At 33.1% G+C, this 24,513-nt stretch overlaps 1 pseudogene; it reads left to right on the forward strand.

The window, feature by feature from the left end:
* Positions 1–307: 307 nt before the first annotated feature.
* The window catches only part of LOC127705487 (sodium- and chloride-dependent glycine transporter 2-like), an 83,443-nt pseudogene continuing 59,237 nt past the window's right edge, over positions 308–24,513 (forward strand).

A 24,513-nucleotide genomic window follows, 5' to 3' on the forward strand; every position in this document is an offset into this window, starting at 1 on the left:
TGGACTCTTGAAATATCAGCTGAAAGTTTTTATTGCATACTAATAGTAAAGAGAAATAATTGTGTGGATTAATAATGAATATTCTTGAATAATTCTTATATTTGTCAATAGGTCAAAATAAACATGTTTGTCAAAACTTTATGGAAATTAAATGAGCGAAATCCATTTTAGTCAAAATTGTTGGGTACCCTGCATAAATAAAAAGACTCAAGCACACCCAAATCATCTTTCATGGTAGTTTATTTTATTTGACTGATCTTCACATACATTGATATTAGCTGTGAATCAAGGGCTTTATAGCAGTAAAATGCCACCTTTGGTAACTTAAGTACGTTTAATTCGTATCAACAATTAAATATAAGATCTTTGTAATAGAGTCGGCCATTTTATATTTTCTGACATTAGGATGTTTACGTTTATTGGATCATTTATCACTCATCAAGTATGTATTCATGTCTAGGGGTGATTTCTTATAGCATATACAGAGATTGACATCGACAGCAGTATAAAATTCACAGGAAAAGTTGAAATACATAATTACACTCTTTAATCTCAGGGATTTGTACTCAAGATTATGATATTTTTACCCACTCATAATTGTACTAAATTTAAATGATGGATCTTTTTATAAACTGTGTTGTAACTATTTCATTGTCAATTCAATGTTTGTATTTGCCATCATTTAAATTCTATTTTTTTACTTCAAACTTAAAACACGTCTAACTTACTCAATAGTCTCGAATTAAGGGAAAGAGTTAAATTTGACATGCGTGAAAATCATTTCATTAACCAATCAAATTAGGGAATCTAAGCAACGTAAATATGCCCCGGGTGTATTTCTTTACGGTTGAGTATCCCCGAAACTTAAGGAGTTTTAAAAAACAATGAACTAATTAGTGATTTTTTTTGTTATAAAATTCCAGATTTTAAAAATGCACAGTGAAAAATTGTACATTTAATGGTGAGGATACCACAGGAAACACGAGAACAAGAAAACAAGGAGCGGAAACAAGAATCAATTTACAAACACGAAACAAAAATAGCGAAAAACACCAAAAACATATTCATTTGTTGTGAAATTGCCTAAACCCGCGATTTTGCTGCTACGTATTCTCTCATCTGCAGTGATTTCCGTAAACGTAATTTCGAATTCTGAAAAATTATTTAATTTATGAATTAGAGTCCTTGAAAACTGTCCTTTTCTTATCCTTCGATATAACGAAACCGTCACTGTTAGCGATGGCTTGGACGTAACGTTAACATGACGTTACTTAAAATTACGTATTATCGAAATCTGCCATAGATTTGGAGAAAACAAAAACAAAACTGCCATAGATTTATGATTTGTTTGACGTTTGTGATCAAATGAACCATAGATTAGGAATTTGCCATAGCATGCCAAGAAATTGCCTCCGTTGAAATTGTGCAAACATCCCATAGAGCAAATTACATGGATGATTAATTTTGACCATTTGGTATATGGCTGTGTTTTAAGTGAGACGTACACGCGGGTCATAAATTAATTTTTGAATGAAATCAAATCTTTAACTACTAATGGATGCCGTAGGAGGTCGACCGGAATTTTTAGCGAGGATTTCTTGGCATGTAACAGATAGAAAACTCAGGGTAAACATTCATAGAACCGAGACAAGGGGCAGTGGCAAATATTTCATGTATATTTTGAACACAAAGAGGATTATCCCGGTACCCTTTGCCAAAAATAATCTTCTTTTTCTTCTATTTGCTAACGGACTTTATGTTATGAATTGTAGTTTCACTTTCCATATTCGGTATTTATTCTAATTTAAGCTCTACGTAGTAAAAATCACGTGATTCAGGAATATAGTATCTTGGAGTTAGACTATTTCTTTCTTTTCGGGCGGGGACTCCAAGCAATCAACATGCATGTGTATAACGGCACTGTAGATTTTCTTATTAAATAAAAAAAAAGTTGCCGGTCCGGTACATGAATAGATCGGTTAGAAATCAAAGTTTTAATTTTAATTAGATTAGAGGGTTGAAAATAGAGAGCACAAAAAAAAAGGGGGAGGGGGTGGGGGTGTTCCACAGGGAATATTTCCTTCTTATGAACTCTACATCTGAAGGGTTTAATTTTTTTTTATTTGATTGAAAGAGAGAAAAACAAATGTAAGACAAATTGTGAATGGTCTTTCTTCCTTTCTCCCATGCCAAGAAATTGCCTCCGTTGAAATTGTGCAAACATCCCATAGAGCAAATTACATGGATGATTAATTTTGACCATTTGGTATATGGCTGTGTTTTAAGTGAGACGTACACGCGGGTCATAAATTAATTTTTGAATGACATCAAATCTTTAACTACTAATGGATGCCGTAGGTGGTCGACCGGAATTTTTAGCGAGGATTTCTTGGCATGGATCTGGAACCCACCATAGATTTGAGTCTTATATATATATATATATCCCGAGCCACCTGTACTGGCTTTCCGTAGGCCAAAAAGCCTTAAAGACTTGCTTGTGAGAGCTGATTTATCCTCTCAAGAAGGCTCTTCATCTGTGGGCTCTTGCAAGGGTTGTGGAAACAAACGATGTCTGACTTGCAAACAAATACTGGATACCCAGACTTTTAACAGTCACTCCACTGGTACAGAATACACCATATTTTGCAATGTTAATTGCAAGACTTCAAATGTATGTTGGCGAGTCAGAACAGCCGTTTCACAAACGAATGAACGGTCATCGTAGCGACTACCAATGCAAGCCAGACCTCCCTCTCAGTCGACATTTGAGATCCCCTGGCCACACTAAGGCAGATTGCAATCGACTGACCAGTACAATCATTGACCACACCACTGCTTGGTATAGGGAGGAAAGACTCACTCGGGAAAGATTTTGGATAAGAACATTAAAAACTTTGGCACCGAATGGGATAAATGAAAAGAGGTAGTTCGAATTCGCGCAGTGCTTTACAGTTGGGTTATATTTTTTAAAGCGTTGGATAAAAACCAGAAATTTTTATACGTGTGCATGTAAAACAAATTTCGTTGTAGAATGGTCTAAATACAGCACATACAACAAATTTACAAAAGACCAAAAAAGTGAAAAAGTATATTTTAACAAAACGCATTTGACTAAAGGGACGACCATTTGATATTCTGGGGGGGGGGGGGCTGGGGGGGGGGGGGGGGGTCAGGAGGATTTTGAAAATAAATAACTCAAATTTGATAATCACAAAAATAAATGGTTTGTTCTGTGGTAGTTTGAAAATAAATTACCTGACTTGCAATGTATTAAAAATAAATAACTCAACAGGTCTAATCGAAAGTATGAGATGGCCCCAGATTCTTCATAAATTCATCTTTTTTCCCCAAAAAAATCGAGAAACACTTACCAAATCTTCTAATAATAAAAGTATAAATATTATTTAAATATACTTGAAATGTCTGAAAATTGGTTTCATTTAACTTGAGGAATATTGTCTCAGGAACACTTACCTCACTTTTATTTACAGGGCCGTAACTACAATGAGGCAAATGCCTCATGTATAGGAAATTTCAAAACCAAACGCTTGTCTCCATATCAAATTGTGTTCACAGCGAGTGCCTTGCAAGAAGCAAGTTCTGTTCTCCCTCAGACGTAGCCCTGATTTTTCGTGATCGATGTTTCTTATTTATTTGTCTTTTGTTCATTGATTACCCCTCTGTATTCTGTTAGTGTTGCATTCCTTTTGTAATCTAGTAATTTTGATATGAACTTGATCATGAGTTTAAAAAAAAAACAGCAACCACAGACTTAACTACTAGTATGTGAATTCCATTTTTGCTTTATCATGCATATTGGTCTTTTGATTTGAGACCAAAATATTGTCAAAAAATTATTAAAACAAAACTTGCATTTTCAGATTAAGAAAGGGTCTGGGACACACCCAGAAAGCATGATTTTGCATCATTTGTTCTATATCTTCTTGGGCCTTCGGCGGCTCCCAAACCCTTCAAAAATAATTTTGCCTCGCTCCGCTCGGCGAAATATGTTTGACAATAAAATTGAGAATGGAAATGGGGAATGTGTCAAAGAGACAACAACCCGACCACAGAACAGACAACAGCAGAAGGTCACCAACAGGTCTTCAATGCAGCGAGAAATTCCAGCACCCGGAGGCGTCCTTCAGCTGGCCCCTAAACAAATATATATACTAGTTCAGTGACAATGAACGCCATACTAAACTCCAAATTGTACACAAGAAATTAAAATTAAAAATAAGACAAGACTAACAAAGGCCAGAGGCTCCTGACTTGGGACAGGCGCAAAAATGCGGCGGGGTTAAACATGTTTATGAGATCTCAACCCTCCCCCTATACCTCTAGCCAATGTAGAAAAGTAAACGCATAACAACACGCACATTAAAATTCAGTTCAAGAGAAGTCCGAGTCTGATGTCAGAAGATATAACTAAAGAAAATAAACAAAATGACAATAATACATAAATAACAACAGACTACTAGCAGTTAACTGACATGCCAGCTCCAGACTTCAATTAAACTGATTGAAAGATTATGTCTTCATCATATGAATATCAGGCACAATCCTTCCCGTTAGGGGTTTAGTATCATACCATCATAACATATATGAGAAGAACATAACCCGTGTCATGCCAACAACTGGTTTTTAAATAAATGTGTTTAGTTCCGATGCAAAGACCCTATAAGTGAATCAATATTAACGCCAAAATATGCAATCTTTAATGACCTGACAACAGTATCGTAACTATATCCCTTCTTAATAAGTCTATTTAAAGGTTTTGTTAGCTTCTGAGGTGAATACTGACATTTTTGTGCTTTATAAAGAATATTTCCATAAAAAATTGGATGTGAAATACCTGAACGTATAAGAAGTCTGCATGTTTAGCTATATTTACGAACGATGTCCTTATACCGATGATAAAATTTAGTAAATGTTTTGACTAGTTTGTGATATCGAAAACCCTGGTGTAATAATTTTTCAGTAATACATAAATTTCACTCGTTAAAATCTAAAACATTGTTACATACACGAGCGAATCGTACAAGTTGAGATATATAAACACCGTAAGATGGTGACAAGGGAACGTCACCATCTAAAAATGGATAATTAACGATAGGAAATGAAAAATCATCTCTTTTATCATAAATTTTAGTATTAAGCTTTCCGTTAATGATATAGATATCAAGATCGAGGAAAGGGCAGTGGTCGTTGTTAATATTAGCTTTATTCAAAGTCAGTTCAACAGGATAAATTTCTTTAGTATACATACTGAAGTCGTCATTATTGAGAGCCAAAATATCATCCAAATATCTAAAAGTATTATTAAATTTGTGTATCAGATGTAGTTTCGATTGGTCTATGGTGTACCATTTGGTTCAAAAGGTATTTTTATCGGTTAATCGCTATTTATATGTCGGTTAACCGCTATTTTTATCGATTAACCGCTATATATATGTCGGTTAACCGCTTTTTTATCGGCTAATCGCTATTTATATATCGGTTAACCGCTATTTTTATCGGTTAATCGCTATTAATATATCGGTTAACCGCTATTTTATCGGTTAACCGCTATTTCTTATTATTAATCACTTCTAATTTATCGTCTATGCACAAATCAACTAGTTATTAGAAATAAGTAAGTGATTGATAGATGAAGTTTATCGCTTAACCTGTTAAAACAATAATTTGAATTGCTTACTCCTCCCATGTTGGTCAAATATTCCCACCCAACTTATAGAATTGTTTGACGAACGCCCACATGTTTCGAGTGTTGAGAACGTGGCAATATTATAGCACATAACACTATATTGCACGTCACCAATCTTTATTTTATTTATGACAAAACGTATTGCTTTGCATGAATTAAACACCAAAAATATGGATTCATTTACCTCTCAGCTTCCCCTCTTCTCCTGCCCTCATCTCCTTTTTTATACTTAAGCCGACATAACCACGCGGTAGACGCTTTCCTGGTGGTAGAATTTTCAATTTCCCCCCTCTTTATCTCTAAATATCATAATTTCTAGATAGATTTGTGAATTATTGTTTATTTTGTACATTCTTTTTATAAAACATTGGAAACAATATTATGTACTGGTTGTTTTTGGCTTTTTAATAAAATTGAGAATGGAAATGGGGAATATGTCAAAGAGACAACAACCCGACCAAAGAGCAGACAACAGCCGAAGGCCACCAATGGGTCTTCAACGCAGCGAGAAAATCCCGCACCCGGAGGTGGTCCTCAGCTAGCCCCTAAATAAAATTGTGTACTAGTTCAGTGAAAATGGACGTCACACTAAACTCCAAAACATATAAATGAACTAAAATTAAAAAACATACAAGACTAACAAAGGCCAGAGGCTCCTGACTTTGGACAGGCGCAAAAATGCGGCGGGGTTAAACATGTTTTGTGAGCATAATCTCAATCCTCCCCCTATACCTCTCTAGCCAATGTAGAATAAAGAAACACATAGCAATACGCACAGTAACACTCAGTTTAAAAGAAGTCCGAGTCCGATGTCAGAATAGGTAACAAAAGAAACTAAGCAAAATGACAATGATACATAAATGAACAAAGGACTACTAGCAGTTACTGACATGCCAGCTCCAGACCTTTAACGCTTCCACAAGAGACCAAATGACACAGAAATTAACAACTATAGGTCACCCTACGGCCTTCAACAATGAGCAAAGCCCATACCGCATAGTCAGCTATAAAAGGCCTCGAAATGACAAATGTAAAACAATTCAAACGAGAAAACTAACGGCCTAATTTATGTGCAAAATAATGAACGAAAAAAAACATGTACCACTGCAACAAACGACAACCTCTGAATTACAGGCTCCTGACTTGGGACAGGCAGATACATAATATGGTGGGGTTAAACTAGAATACATTTGCAGAATATTTCTGAATAGCTATTTTCTTGAATTTATATCACTTGAATTTTTAAGAAGCGGTTTTTTGATTAGGTAAAACACATTTTACTATCACATGAACCCAGAATCCTTCATGTGATGATATAAAACTAAAAACCATATAATGTGACCTCTAAGAGTCTAGTAGTTATTCGTGTCGTTGGCGATTGCTGTCTAAATGACGTATACCACTGTCTCTAATTATTCATACAGAAAAGTATAAAAAGAATGTTCACAGAATTATGAGAATAAAATGTTTCTTTGGAAATGGTTAAGATATATTATAAACCAAAACACCATTGGATGGTAATAAAATAGATGCATGGAATGTCCCACGGGAGTTTACAATACATTTGAAGGCACAAGTAACACGATACCGAATGGCGTATCTCCCGATTTCTAAATTATTTTGCACACTTGTACTTTGATCCGAGTTACATCGGAATATGAAATAAAAAATGGGGGTCACCATTTTTGTTTTCTTGTAATTTTCATAGGAAAATGTCAATTTTGGGGACATAAGACAATGTTCACTTTAGGCCCAATATGGCCCTGAATTTCAGCTTTATCGTAAAATTTCAAAATCACCAGAATTTGGTTCTTAAATGGATCTTTTTCAAAAGATTTACTTCCTTGGTAAAAGAATTCTCTTCAAAAGAATGTAATTTTTGCTTCAAAATCAGCACATTTTTTATATTTTGTCAAAATAGTTTTTTACGATGATTTTGTGAATTTTCTTGACCTACAAGCTTAAGAAAACCCTTGGCTGCAACCTAGGATTCAAAATGTTCTGTAACCAAGAGTTGCCAATGATGATATTGAATCCCTAGACACAAAACTTTCTGGATCTTGGATGGCGGCCAAAGTAAATTATGCTAAAACATGTTAAGAATTATTGAAAATTTGACCAAAACTGACGTTGCAACACATATAATGCATTATACTTATAGAGTCAATACTTCGTCAAATTTAATATGATGTGCCAAAATGAAGTTTTTTTTTGTATTAATAGTAATATCATAACTATTTCTATATATGATATTTGTAGTATTATGGCCTGATTAAAAAAAAACATCAAAATCTTAGGGCCAATTTTAACCCTTCGTGAACTTACCATGCTTACATGGATATATAGGGAAAATGCCTTTTTTCGACTTATCTATTTAGATTTTTCAATGTATGGCTATTTTCTTATATACGGATAAAGACTAAAGACTAACATAATATCCGGGATTGTATACTGATTGCATGCATGTATAAAAATACTAATGTCACCATCCCTTGTTTTTTTTAGATAAATTGCTTCAAAGTTGATCAATCAATACGCTTAGAATTTGACCGAAAACGTGTATCAGTGACTTTATTGAATACAGAAAAGCATTATTCTTACTCAGAGTTTTTGAAAAAAAATATGTGTCGGGATCTGACAGGTGTTTATTTTAGTTTCATTTCGCCTGTCGTTTTTCGTAAATTTTATAGTTATTCAATATAAATTTCTACTGATTTAATTTATTTCGTTCGACACAGGAATATTTCACTATCGTGTAAAATCCACTCGAATTTCACCTCAAACGAGCTTAAACGTGAAACTCACGTGAACTGGGTTGATATGCATAAAACTACTTAAGTTAAGATTTGTTCCGAACAGACGGATTTTTCTTCATGTCCTACGATAAATTAGTACTACTTAAGTGGTTTTATGCATACATGTATCAGCCCTGTAAATTTACGTGAATCCATATTTTCGGAAATGGTGTTTAGCGGGCTGATAAGAAAAAAATTATCACATGTCTGCAGCTATTATCACATGCCTTTCCGTGACGTTATCGCATGGCATTCCGGCGTTACTCTGTAAATTCCGGAAAATACACCTCAATGGTACGTTTTCAGTGAAAAACATAACAAAGTAGGGTACAAAACAATTATTAGGAAACACGAAAATTAATTTAAACTTATGTAAAAAGCAAAAAAAAAAAAAAAAAATGTTGAGGCATATGATAGAAAGATTTCAATTCGGATATACAAATGTATTACATTTGGCGTCCGACGTCCGTAAACTTTTCACTTTTTGAACTTCTACATGAGAACCACTTAAAAAGATCAATATATTAAACTGTTATTTTTCTGCATTGTTGAAGCATATGATAAATAGCCTGGGGTCCTGGCGACGCGCAGCTAGATCGGGCTGGGATGCCAGGCTATATGATAAAAAGATCATAACATGTCATTTTTCATATCAGATGTATTATCAGCCCTCGGTCAATATCAGCCCTCGAGCCTTCGGCTCTTGGGCTGATATTGAACCTTAGGCTGATAATACATCTGATATGAAAAATGCCATGTAATAATCTGATAGTATAAATCACATGAATTTTGTACACGTGAAATTCACGTGAATTCAAATTAGTTATTCATATAATATCTAAATTTTCATATCTAGTTAACATTATGAAAAATATCATATTTTATATTTTTTTTACCATACTTGCCGTACTTTGACCTATAATGGTTTACTTTTACAAATTGTGACTTGGATGGAGAGTTGTCACATTCGCACTCATACCACTTCTTCTTATATATATTGGTAATGGTGATGCCACCGCTGCATCCATGCATGAATAAATTGCTCCAAAAATTTGATTCAGTAAACAGTGATGTTGAAGTACAATTTAAACGGATTGATTGATGGTTGCTTAAAGTTCAGTGGCAAATATTTCATGCATGTTCAGGACGATAAACAAAACAATTTGAAACAGTTTTGTCTTAAAGACACATTTTATGAAGCGTTCAAAAAGGTAAAACATACTGTTGTGAAAATTATTAAGAAAATAAAGATCCTGATTAAATACACATTCTAAAAAGTAAAATAACAAAAATGCCGTAATCCAAGGAAAATTCAATACGGAAAGTCCCTTATGCTTATCGACTGGCAAAATAAAAAGCGCAAACACAACAATGAATGAAAAACAACTGTCATATTCCTGAATTGATACAGGCATTAATATAGTATACTCTGTATTGTGTAAACGTGTGAGTTGTGTGCGTAGTTAGTCGGACAAACCTTGTAAACTGTATGCAAAATTTCTCTTAAAAAGTTCAACATTCTGTCATCCGTGGAAAATTATACAAAAAAAAATGAGAATATATATGTACCCTCTTTAAAAGTAAGACACTCTGCGCAACATAAAAGTTCCAGCTTGAAATTATACATTTGGGAGGAGTAAGCCGGAGTCTGTACTCTGCGTGTCTTTATTTATTATCAAAATGCCATATTCAACAATCTGTCATTTAAAAAATAATCCTGACGATATTAACACCTTTAGTATATGCAGTAACATCAAGTACATAATTTAAAAAAAATTAAAGCTTATTAGTCGTATAAACCTTATATACCAAGTAATGGATGGACGGTCGGACGGACACGAGTAAAACAAGATGCTCCTGTCATTTTTCGAGGGAGCAAAATGTATATTAGCGTATATATGATGATGTTCTATTTTATAAGGCATTTGGTGACAAAATATCTTTTTGAATATATGCAGTTCATAGTTCATAGTTGAATGGTAATTTGTAGCAATGTAAGCAAGCTAACATCTATACATCATTTGGTCTTTGGTGGAAAATTGTCTTATTGGCAATCATACCACAACTCCTTATTTCATAATGGTTTCAGTTTTCTCCCGAAATACAAGAATTTTAGACTTTAACAAATGTGTACTAGGAGACACAATATATGCTACTGTGATAAATAAAATCTGGCTATTGTTGTGAACATGTGATGTTATAATTTGATAGACCTAATACTTGCTATACTAAATATACCTATTAACTTTCTATTTCAAGGGACTAACGAATCTTAACTAAAACTACAAATTAGCAGTAAAAGAAATACCCGTCCATGCACCTTGCGTTACATATCTCACATCTCAATTTATTCACACAAAAAATTACCAACACTTTCAACACCTTTATCACATACATACTTGTAAACTTGTTATAAAAACTCCTTATAAGACTGCGAATACCCTAGGGCTTTTACTGACACCTATGTGAGCAATAATACTCTCCCCAAAAAGGCAACTTTGATCATCGTCTTTCAGTCGTTTTGTCTCCCCACTTTGTGAAATGGTGCGTTTTTCATCATCTGTACTTGTACATTATAATAATAATAATAATAATAATAATATCTTTATTTAGAGAGAGTAACTCATTTGGATTACACCAATTTTCAATAAGGCTCTCTTAATACAATAATAATTACATTAAAAATAAACAATACATATTCAATAATAATGATAAATAAAGATGTAATACAATTTAAACACAATAAACAATTATTATATATGGCATTACAGTACAAATATCATGGTAATGTTAAAAGTACATAGATTTGTAGTTATGTTTAAATTCTAATACTGTGTTTGATTTTTTTATTGAATTAGGAAGAGCATTCCATACTTTTGGTCCATTGTACGAGAAACTAGACTTATACAACTCTGTATTTGGTTTTGGAATTATAAAATTATCTGAGGACGAAAATCTCGTATTGTATTTTTGGTTTGAAGAAGCTGATAAAATAAGACTGGACATATATTCTGGAGCTAAGCCATGTTTTGCCTTATACATTAGTAATGATTTATGATAATGTATTCTTTGTGTAATCGGCACAATGTTACATTCGTGAAATAATTCGCTTGAAGGTTTGGTGTAATCATGTTCGTCTAAAATTATTCTTGCTGCCCTCTTTTGCAGTTTTAGTAAACTATCTAATAGAATGTTATTACAGTTTCCCCATATTGAACAACAACAATCTAAGTGAGGTAAAACGTAAGCGTTATAGAACATGTGTCTAGCTTTGTGATTTAAATATTTCTTTATCCTTTATGGTAAAGCTAAAGAAGAGTTAACCCTCTTTATGATATAATCAATATGAGAAGACCAGGATAGAGATGCATCAACAAAAATACCTAGAACCTTTTCACATGTACTTTCTTTAATTTGTTGTCCATTCATAGCAATATTAATGTTTTCATTTGATGTAACTGAAAGCTTCTGTTTAGAGCCAATACATATAGCCTTCGTTTTAGATACATTTACAGCCATTTATGTCCAACTCAAAAACACCAAAAACACACCCATTCCCGAATATCCAAGCGTAAATTAATATGAATATAAGATCTCAATGATTTTAAGATCTCGCTGGGTTTTTTTCCAGTTTGTTTCTGCCGTTTGAATAATATAGGTTAATGAAAATGTCTCTTAATAATTTGTTTGCGTTCGAAGCGCTTTTCTGGATTTACTTTCATCAGAGCACCGATCATCTTTTATTGCGGATCGCATTTTTTTTTTATGAATCGTTTGATTGTAAATTTCGAGAAAATAATTTCAGAATGGGAATGAAAAAAAAAAAATATGTAACGGGATCTGAATTATTTAATTTTATTTCGTCCTAACCAAGTGCACATGTATTTTAAGCCTTTGTTAACTTTCTCCTCATTCCGATGTTGCTGTCCTGTTTAGACTACGCTTATACGAATACAAAGCTAGCAAAATTGTTTCATAACTATATGGAATTTCTTCTGTACAGTCCAATAAATTGCAGAGACTGTTTACACTTGGAACACAGGGAAAGTTGTTCGGCCAAATAACCAAGTTAAACAACTATTTTCTGTCCGAGTTTGAACGTCTGCTTGTACGAGGCTTTTTCGCCTGATTCTATTCGTAATCTGTTCCAATTATTAGTTCTAAACATTGAGGTATCAGCATAAATGCTATCGTTATGTAGTTGACAAATTCCGTAATTTCTGTTATCTCATTATGCATTTAAAATGATCTTCCCAGTTTAGTACTAATTAATAAATGATGACCTGTTCCATTAATATTATAAGATACATTTAATTTTTCTAATTACTTCGGTTATTACAGTGTTCAACGTACGATATTGACTCTTGCTTTTTGTCACCTTCAAAACGATATGGTCAACTACATAACAAAAATGTCCACTACATAACAAAATTAGGTCAATTGTAATGTAGTTGACCGTTATGTAGTGGACATATTCACACTTTGGGGCATTTTTTAATGCCACTGATACTTCAACATCTCAAACACTGTGCTTTTTTTCTATAAAACACAGAACATTGATTATGATGATATCGATACGGACGTGATGTTCCATTGTTATCTTGAAAAAAAATCCCGTTACCAAGTGGACTAGTTAAAAAATGCGGGGCTACCTCTACTTACTTAAATGCCAATAATTGTTGATACCATTTACAGTTATCTTTTTATGCTTCCATTATTATAATGATATGTAGAGTTAATGCTGAGGCACTTGCTAGATAAAAAAGGGGTGTCAGAATTTATCTTATAGCAAGCAAAAACGTTTTCGTTATGTAGTTGACAAAATATCAAGTACGCTATAAAACATTAAGATAAATCTGAAACCATAGTCAACTACTATTTAAAGCCTTTATAATAACTTCTATCTTATAACAGAAAATTGTAAGATTTGGGTAATTATAAAGATGTCTATTTTGATACGATATTTGGTATTTTTGGAGTTGGGACATGCAGTTTGGGGTCATTTTAGAGCTTTCAGCACGATTTCCAAGAAAACCCACCGACCTATTCCTTATTTTCCCTCTGCAAGTAGTAGACTCTACCTTGCACTATGCAGGACACCAAAATTCAAATGATGATAAAGCCGTATTTTCCTCACAGGTCAGCCGTACAGGAATATGGACAGATTTTGAAATATGAAAGGTGTTCAAAAACGTCAAGAACGATAACTCGTAGTGTAACGTTATTCGGTATCGTTAAAGCATTATTCCATTACAGATCATATCGTATACTTGTACAATTCACAACTCGTTCCTCTGATTCGGAAAGGTCTTATGTCGCCGATTTTTTTTTTTATTTATTTGTAATTTGTATACAGAAAGCAGTAGTCTATCATCCCTTCAGTATGTGCTCAAACCAGTCTTTTAAATACAAACACGACAAACTCGGGTGAGAAACTGTGTAACTGACGAATGAATGTTAGTTACCTGCACAAGATCAGTGGTTAGCTTCACCAATACTAGACTTCTTTGTTGCTAAAATATTATACTTTTAGAAAATGTTGTTTAGCTTTCATATATCACCATTTCAAAACCAAATTCAACTAAATTGTTGAATTAAACAGCTTTACTTAAAGTTTAACATATAGAACCCATATATAACCCAAATTTTTCGTGTATAATTTTTTTTATGCCAATTCATAACCAATGTTTAAATCTTTAAGAGACAGATGCTGAATCACTATATAGCTAACGACTGAAAAAAAAGCCCTCTGACATTGTGAAAACCTTTACGAATATACTTCGTAGCACATTTACCCTAAAATCTTAATGCAAATTAATGGACAAAAACATTTGGGGCTAAAATTATATCATCCCACAATTGTTTTGCATTAATTTGTTTTGATAAGCAACAACCAAAAGAACTATATATGTTCGTGAGAGTCGGGCTCGATGATTTAATTGGCTGTACGAGTATTTTCATCGATTGTTAAAATGAAAAGATTTTCGTGTCGTGACATTTTTTATTATCATAAAACGCCTATGCAACCTTGCATCCAATGTCGTCTGATAGGACCCGACACTATATTAGTATTTCGGCAATTAAAGCTTGGTTTGGTCCTCTTAGACTTAGATACAATCAAATATAAAAAATATTCATATACTAGTACATGTTAAATTATAAACATTTAAATGATTCATGATCAATACACATCATGACAGATCTGCCATCATCAGGGGACCAACTGTCAATTGTTTGTTTTAAAAGTCTTGATCTAGTAGGCATGTCCCCTAGACTTTTGTGTTTGCTCTACATAACTATTGGTTCAACATTAAACACGTGCCCACATTCTTCGTCAAACTGCAATAAATGCTAATATGTTATTATACTTTTTTTACCTTAATCCTTTTTCAACTGATTTTTATAGTTCGTTCTTATGTTGTACTGTTACACCACTGTCCCAGGTTAGGGGGAGGGTTGGGATCCCGCTAACATGTTTAACCCCGCCACATTCTGTGCCTGTCCCAAGTCAGGAGCCTGTTATTTAGTTATTGTCGTTTGTTGATGTGTTACATATTTGTTTTTCGTTCATTTTTTGTACATACATTAGGCCGTTAATTTTCTCAATTGAATTGTTTTACATTTGTCATTCAGTCGGGGCCTTTTATAGCTGACTATGCGGTATGGGCTTTGCTCATTGGTGAAGGCCATACGGTGACCTATAGTTGTTTTTTTTTTCTGTGTCAGTTGGTCTCTTGTGGAGAGTTGTCTCATTGGCAATCATACCACATCTTCTTTTTTATTGCGTAAACCCCTGAGGGTTTACGCAGTATATATTGGACGATGTCCGTAGTCTTTCGGAACACCGGATGTTATTCGGAATACATCTGTTTCTTTCTATGGTCACTTTTCATATACATGCGCAATAGCTTATCATTTGACCTGTTGAATCATTAGCATCTTAAAGTTGCTATAGAGATATGTTACATATGATGCGAAATTTATTATGACGCAAGCTACTTTAATAAGCATTTGAATACGTCCTTGCACGCAATTACAAGCTGCTTATATTTACCTTACATAAACGCGTAGTTATTCTAATTAGAGTCAAACGTTGAAACCAGCTGTGTTTAGATATGAGATAAGATTAATTTTCACGTAAACAATGCGATTTATATTCGAAACGAGATTTGTTAAAACTAAAATCTATAAAAGAAGTATTACTAGCATTTCACTTAAGATTCCGAGTCTAGGGAAAATGTACATAATGTACGAAGCAGGCTATTTCATAATTTTCATACCTCAACGGCATTGTGGGACTAACTAAAGGACAATACTGAAATTAAAATGAAGTCTTTCTTGCACTTTATTGAAATTTTACGTCTAGGATAGACCAAGGACGTATATAATCTAAATTGATATACGTCCTTGAATAGTTTTTATTTTCTTTAAAATTGCAATTTTCTTTGTTTAAATATTGCAACGTTATTTCCTTATCAAATGTCTATTAATTAATAGACACCGAGTGGTGACAGATGCAGGCAGAGATAAGAAAAATTAATTTCTATTTATAGTTATCTTGGTCAGGGAACAGATTATCTAACTATATGTTCGGCCTGTAGTGATTAATGCTCTTCAAAATGTTCGTCAAAATAAAAATAAATAATTATTATTTCATAAAGACGATCAGATGATGAATTTTCGGTTTTAATATATTAAGTACGAAAATGTAAAATAGTTAAAGAAGATTTTGAGCCATTTCACTGATCAGTAGGCTACACAGTGCCCCCAAATGACCAGTATAAAACTATCCAGCAAGAGAGAAAAAGGATAGCCGGGTCAATGTAAGAAACCTACTAGGCAACTTCAGTTCAATATCAATATCTCGATTATTCTAATGGATTTGTCAAATGTCAGGGAATATCTTTTTAAATGTGGTAGAAGACAACTCTCCATCAAAACACAGCGTAGTCAATATTAGCAATTATAGGTTATAATTCAGCCTTCAACACAAAATCTTGGCTCACATTGGACAGCATCCTACCGAGGGCCCCAAAACACTGTTATAAAACAATTTAAACAGGAAAAAACAAACCGATCTAATTTAACTTCAAACCAGAAACAAAAAGCAAATATGAACTGCACCAAAAAAAGACAACCACTAAACAACATGCTTCGGACTTGGGACATGTGCTTATGAATACACATGGTTTAAAAGAATTTACATCCATACCATAAGACAGTAGTGTAATTTTACCATGTAAAAGACACCCTTTAATATTTAATGAAAAAATCGTGTTCAGATAAAAAAAAAATGGTAAGGGTTCCGCGGAACCCAGTGTCTCGCCTACTTTTGCTGTAAATCGCAGGCTCAACAAAAATGAAAAACATCAATAAAAATATTCCTCTCAATTCTATTTTTTTTTTATTTTAAGAAGCTTCTGTCCAAGTTTGGTAAAAATCCAGGATAGTTTATAAATCTAAAAAATTTAACTTCAGACTGTATGTAATTTTAACTGGAAGAAAAACTAAGTCCATTTATAAGTAAAATACAGATAAACAGGTACAAAATTTTAACAAAAAATTTCCTCCTAGATACTAGCTTTTAATCATGATAAGCAAGCTTCTGTCCAAGTTTGGTACAAATCCAGGATAGTATAAGAAAGTTATTAAAATTTAAAAAAAAACTTTAACCTCGGAGTTAATGTATTGTATCCCAGCAGAAAACTAAGTCCATTTATAAGTAAAATACGGAAAAATGGAATTTCATTTTTACAAAATTTACTTCTGGATACTATCTTATGATCATAAACAAGCTTCTGTCCAAGTTTGGTACAAATCCAGAATAGTTTAATAAGAAACTTATTAAAATTTAAAAAACTTTAACCACAGAGTGAATATTTGTGGACGCCACCGCCGACGACACCGACGGAATGTAGAATCGCTTTGTCTCGCTTTTTCGAATAAAGTCGATGGCTCGACAAAAAGGAACACCTTACAACAGTTCATAAATGTGACCTTTAAACAAGCTCATATTTAGGTGATGGGTATACTGATCAGTGGTAATTTCAGGTTTGACCATGTTAGTTTTTTTGTTGTTTTCAATTTTGTTTGGTTGTACAAGGTGTAAGCTGTTTTGTCTAGGCTATAAATATCTTTTTTAATGAATTGGTTTCGGTCATCAAGGTGAAGAGGATACAGTGCGATTCAAATTGTATATATTTACAATTAAACTTGCAGGCCCTTTTTCATGACCCACAATTTAAAATATAAGAAAACATCAAAATAAAAAGAGACATCCGGAAAATATCTTCAAAGCGAGTTAAAGGTTTTAAAAGTGTTTGTTTTTAACAAAAGAGGTTTGTCATCTAAAACTTTTAAGAGCATACACAAAGCACAGAACTTAAAATTGCCAATGCTTGCTAGCCTAAGCATAAAAAACCTTGCAGAGCAGGTGTAAGGATCTTAATAATGATCAATATCAAGCCATTGTTCAAATAACCATGAACATATCTCAAATTCCAATAAAAACGGCTATTTTACAGGTTCACGTATTGCATTTCTTAAACACATATAATCATTAATTGATTAAATTTCTTCACATTTGCATTTGAACTTTAGCCTAAAAACTAACTCTAATTTAAAAACAAAAACCAGCATCTTAGAATGGAACATCAAGTGGGTGACTTAACATGATGTCTTTTGGGAGAGAGGAGAGAAAAAAATATTCCTTTAACAAGAATATTTCACCCCACATTGAACAGTATTTACTTTAAGTAAACAGTCACTGTCAGTTTCTAATTCTTATATAACAAAAATGATATAAAACAATAAATCTTTTTTTTTAAACAATTATCTTATATCTAATGCCAAACAAGCATTTGGGTTTACGATTGCATTTCTTTTTTTAAAGAAAGCAACTTGTATTTATAATTAGATCAAGTAAGTATCTCTCGCGGGAGAGTTACACTTATTGATGATTGGTCGGTAACGAACATTAATGTGTCCTGCTAGCTGACCAGTTCGCAATGCCTCAAGTTACTTATTTCTAGATTAATTTTATGAATTTTTGGAAGAAGGTACATGTGTCCTCCATGTTTTGAATTATTATTATTCTTTAAGAAATTATACGTCTGGGAATCTTTTTTTTTTCTCTCCTTGCTTTATATTTAACACTTCTCTCAACATGCCAAAATTGAGGGTGGTAAAGGGGGGGGGGGTATGGTGCTTGCACGGAAAAAACGTGAAATAAGACATAATTTCACGTTGAACGTGAAATAATTTCTGTCATGAACGTTGCACGAAAAATAAAGACTTTAATGTGAACCTTTTGTGACTGAGTCACTGTCCTCTTTTATATATAAACTCTCTGTTTTACTTAATATTCCGGATTAAGTATACACATTTATGATATAAATGGTTTACGGCTTTTAAAAAAGTATATAACGATCTTCTTAACTTTTAAAATGCAAATAAAGGAACAACATCATAGGCCTTTCTGCTTTATCAAAAAACAAAATTCAATCATTTTTTTTTACTTGACGATCCCTGCCTATAGTGTTTGAAATTTATTTGAAAAATACCGAGCACGCAAAATAAGCATTTAAAATTCACGATGCACGTAAAATTAAATAAGCAGAACACGTTGAACGAGGCACCTGTCTTGCACGACTGAACGTCAAATTATCCTCCACACACATGGCCAAGATAACACTGATATATAATTTCTTATTCAGTTGAATTAATAATTAGAATAAAAAAATTCTAAGGTTCATGTATTGTCTTTTTTTTTTTTTTTTAAAAGCAACTTGTTTGACGTTAATGATTCATAACCACTATCTGAAATTTGTTAGATTTGTATTAATTTGTTATGGTCACTGTTGTTTCAGTATCAGCCGCTTCATCTTTAATAAATCCTTTGAATACATGCTGTGATGGACAGCTATTTCGATGAAGATTGAGAACATTTGTTTCTTTTAAATGTATTTCAAGGTCAAGAATGCCATATGTTGTAAATCTGTGACCTTGAGTTACAATAACATCTATGATTAGCTTGAGATTTCATGGTTCGACTTCAGTAAAGGATTGTCCAGACGAACAAAATCTTTTATTGCATCTGATGCTCCATTATATATTATAAATCCATCACCCTGTATTTTCCATGATATTTCATTTTTATGTTGAAATGCAGAAACTATCTGATTCATTATTTTAAACATAAGTATGCCACAGATATCCAGTTAAAGGACTGCCATCAATTGCCGTACCTTTATGTTTTTCTTTTTTTATATTTTCCCATCAAATTCAAATAAAAAGTAATGTATAATGAGTTTCAGTCAACAGATGTATTTTATTACATTTACCATTGGAACATCGACTTTGAATATGTCAGTTTGGATTGCTCTATAAACAACTTTCATACAAGTTTGAGGTTTAGCTCGATATAAAATCAGGTTAACCTCACTATTTTCTTCGGAAAATGCTTTTACCTAGTGAGATATGACGGTTGTTTTTCACTCGTTCCGTTGTTATATACTTTTTGTCATAGGCTCGCAACTAATAGAACAGTTTTAGGAAGATTTGTAAATATTTGTGTTGTATCAAACGAAACCGACAGGCTATTTGCTGTAGGTTTTAATTTAATATAAATATATTTTGCGCACAAATTCATATGGAGTTTACATGTGGTAGTACTGTCTAATGTATCCAGTTCAGAGAGATGCATCAGTCATAATAGAGGATTTTTAAGCGTTTTTTTTGACAAAAGGTTAGAATACAGCAAAATTATCACACTTCTCGCAAAATATTAATTAAGTTTTAATCGAAACTTGAAACGAAACGATATTTTGGAAGCTTCGTTTTAATTGTCGTTCGAAAACAGTATGCGCTATATGAAGATTTCGTTGCGTTCATCAAAGAAGAAACATTTGGATCACAATAACAATTTTCCGCCTTATGGAAAATACACGTTATTGCTGAATTAAGTTGTGGTTCTTTGAAAATGTAAAATTGGATGAATATCTTATTTTCCGCACTTTTATACTCAGTTAAATCATAAAAGTTACAGATCAAGCTTGAGTTTCTTCTGGACGAAAGATTTTTGCTTATGTTTTGGCCCACTTTTTTTATGATTTCTTAATCAATTGATTCGGTCTTATGAAAAGTATAGAAAATTTTGTTTTTATAACAGTACACTGCTTTTAGTTTAAAACAGATGCCTCAGGGGGTGGGTTCCATTAGCAGTTGTTAGTAATGTCTGCATCTTTAAATGAATAATCTGGCCCCAAACAACACGGTAGGTATAGTGTCCTGCTGCATGAGATCGTGAATACTATACATATTTTGCTCGAAATGGGTGTTGCTAAACGGCGGAAACGGAATAAGGAACGGAAACGGAAAGAAATATGTATATGCACGGATTTGAGAAAAAAGATTGGCGAGAACTACGAAAATTAATAAAGACTGAATAAACGAAATCACAAAAGTATGTTGAAAATAAGACAGGAGATATCAAGGAAATTATCAAGCAGTTTTGGAACAGTTTAAACACTGTCCCAGGTTAGGGGAGGGTTGAGATCTCACAAACATGTTTAACCCCGCCACATTCAATATGAAAAAGGGTAAAATTCGTCATTTAAGGTGGCTGGGGCGTCTTAATTAAAATCCTTAGAATTTTTTTAATAATTTGTCAAAATGAAGTTTTTATCATGCTTTTTCCAAAAATATAATAAAAAGTGTGGGTCACCGGACTTTTTTTCACGCTACAGGTTGTGCAAAATGGTCAGATTTTGTATAGATTATGCATGGAAAATCTAATTTTGTGTGATACAAAGAAAACTGCGTGATAGAATTTTAAGATAAAATGTGAGAACATATAGCCTTTGTTAGTCTTGTATTATTTTTAATTTTAGTTTCTTGTGTACAATTTGGAGATTAGTATGGCGTTCATTATCACTGAACTAGTATATATATTTGTTTAGGGGCCAGCTGAAGGACGCCTCCGGGTGCGGGAATTTCTCGCTGCATTGAAGACCTGTTGGTGACCTTCTGCTGTTGTCTGTTTTATGGTCGGGTTGTTGTCTCTTTGACACATTCCCCATTTCCATTCTCAATTTTATATAGCTCTCAAAACATGCTTTCAGATAAGAAAAATAAAATTGGGGTCACCGAACTTGTTTTCTTGCTACATAACAAAATAGGTAAATTCACAACACTTTCTTTTATAAAATTACTTTACCTCAGTTATCTCTCCTACTATCTGAGTTAACTCCCCTTATTTTGCAAAGTTGAAAACAAATGATTCAAACACAAATATGGTGCTTTTTGGAAATTACAGCCGTAAATATGATAAAACACATAATTTTCTATACTTACATGAAAAGTCTTAAACAGGAATTACATACTACTCTCAAAATTTGCACATTTCATTAAAGATCTAGACCAACTGTTATCTGCTACCTCAAAATCCAAGATGGAGGAAGACACCCGAGCCACCTTAAGGGCGATAACTTCTATAACAAATCAACTGACCGTTTTGACGTGAATGTATATTAGGTAGAGCTCAACATTCTAAACATGTCTTCCTGGTCAAGTTTTTTTTCTATTCATAGCTGCTTTCAAATAACACACAGCACTTGGATTTAATCCCTTATGTTCTATTTTTAGTCATGTCGGCCATCTTGGTTGGCAGGCAGCGTTATAGAACACATTTTGTTTTAAATACATCAATGATAATTGTGATCAAGTTTAAGCAAAACTGTCAGACGACTTCTTATAGGACATGTGTTTGGTAAAACTTGGCCCAGTAGTTTCAGAGGAGAAGATTTTTGTAAAAGATAGCGACAAAGAAGGACGACGGCCGCCAAGTGATGAGAAAAGTTCAATTTTCTCGTTGGACCAGGTGAGCTAAAAAAGAACTCTAAAAGTATACCATCACGAAAGACTAAGACAGGTCTACCAGCAGAAAACGAATATGACAAGGCAGAAACAATGAATGAACAATTAACTTTAATTGTATCTACAAAGAAATCATCAACTGAATACGTACCGCTAAAGAAACCATTATATCCAAAATAGAAAGAAATAGACATAACTTATGATGGGGCGAAAAAAAAATAGGACATGGATTCAATACATCAAAAACATGAGGGCCAGACGAGATAAGCCCTAGAATATTTAAAAAAGAAAGGAATGAGAACCTTTCATTAGTCACCTATTCCAATAATCCATCAATACCAGCTCAATACCTGATGAATGGATAACGGCAGACATTTGTCCATTTTTCAAGAAGGCTGACCATTCGATACTGCTAAGTATCCTTAATGGGGCATTGGCTGTCAAATTCATGTTCACAGATTTGGATCAAATTCTCATATTTGATTTTTAACATACTAAAACGTTTATTCAAATTATAAAAAGTCTAAAATAAACAACTTACAAGGCAAGGGCTCGATAATATGTATCATCGTTTCTTGTGTATTTTAGTCTAGACGCCAACTTATTAACTATCGAGTTGTCATCCGAAGACTGCCGACTGTCATATAAGCCATATAAACATAAATATAGATATAAATACATGTAGATAGCGAACTCGTGCAACTGGATTTTTTTTTTAGGTCTGTTTAATTCCATATTATAGGTTAAAAGTATATGGTAATCATCGTTTTTTTCCTGTACAAGAATGAGTTTTTCTGAATCGAATCAGTCAATCAAATTATTTACCTACTTTCAATGTTGACATTCTTTTCCTTTTAATAACTGAACACGCATAATTCATGCGTAATCCATTTCTAGCTATTGGGTTAAATTGAAGGTCCCATGAATACGGATTCAATGAGGTCGAACTATACACTTGCAAGTGAATTATTTATCATCGATGTTTCTTAGCTTATTTTGACAAAATTGAACCATACTGACTGCTAAAAGCGAATTATTATTTAACTATTTCACTTTCATTAATGATTGAACCAAAAAAATCATATTTTAAGTTTTTTTTTATATCTCGTAGCTAGTGCCCCTTTTACTTGCATTATCTGCAGCAAGATGCTCAAACATATAGTATGATCTAACATAATGTGTCACCTATTTTATTACAATATCATCAATGAAAAACATGCTTTTCGTAAATATCCCAGTTGCGACTATGTACTGTCATCAATGATTGAGCCAAAAACATCGATAATGACATAAAACAGATACATTTATATTATATTTTGAAAAAGCTTTCGACACCTACCTACATACACTAAAATCGAAATTAAACAGCTACGGGAAATCAGGTAAACACTTTGTTGGATTGACTTATTCCTATGCTACCGCAAGCAACGAGTTTTGGTAAATTTGACAAAATCAAACTGGTCCACCATGCGTAGATTCTGGGGTACCTCAAGGCACTGTCCTTGGTAAGGTGTTATTTAGTCTACATATTAATGATATTATGGATAATAAGGTGTTTGCCAGAATAAACATCCAAACGATCAGATGCGTAGTGTAAAATAAAGTGTATTTTTCGTCATAAAAAAAGAACATGTAGAGAATAATGAATTTTCAGTTATCTTTCTATAGCACTACAATCTTTACAATCTACCAATATATGTATATATATTATATAGGTGTAACTTTCAAATTTCAACATTCCTTTAGTGTGAATGAATAAAACAGCAAACTGAATGAGTGACAATATTTTCAATTGTACTATTGTAAAATAAAATTCACGGCTACTTGAATGGGATTGAAATTTCGGAGAAGAATTAAGCGGCATGACATTCAAAGCACTGTGGACAATTTGGTTTTTAGAAACCCTAGGACATTACTACTGCTAACTTGAAAAAGACACTGTGCAAATCGTATATCCATGTACTGACTTTCCGCCAGTTTTTCTCACACCAATTCGTGTTTATTGATATTAAAGTCCAGGAGAGCATAAAAAATATGGTAATGCTTTTCCAACGGTAACAGCGTACTTCAGTATTATAATTGGGTGAGAAAGGCTTTGTATAGTGATTGAATTTGTCAAGTTTTACATAAGAATAA

Source organism: Mytilus californianus, unplaced genomic scaffold (assembly GCF_021869535.1).
Source record: "Mytilus californianus isolate M0D057914Y unplaced genomic scaffold, xbMytCali1.0.p SCAF_6, whole genome shotgun sequence".
Classification (NCBI taxonomy): Eukaryota; Metazoa; Mollusca; class Bivalvia; order Mytilida; family Mytilidae; genus Mytilus; species Mytilus californianus.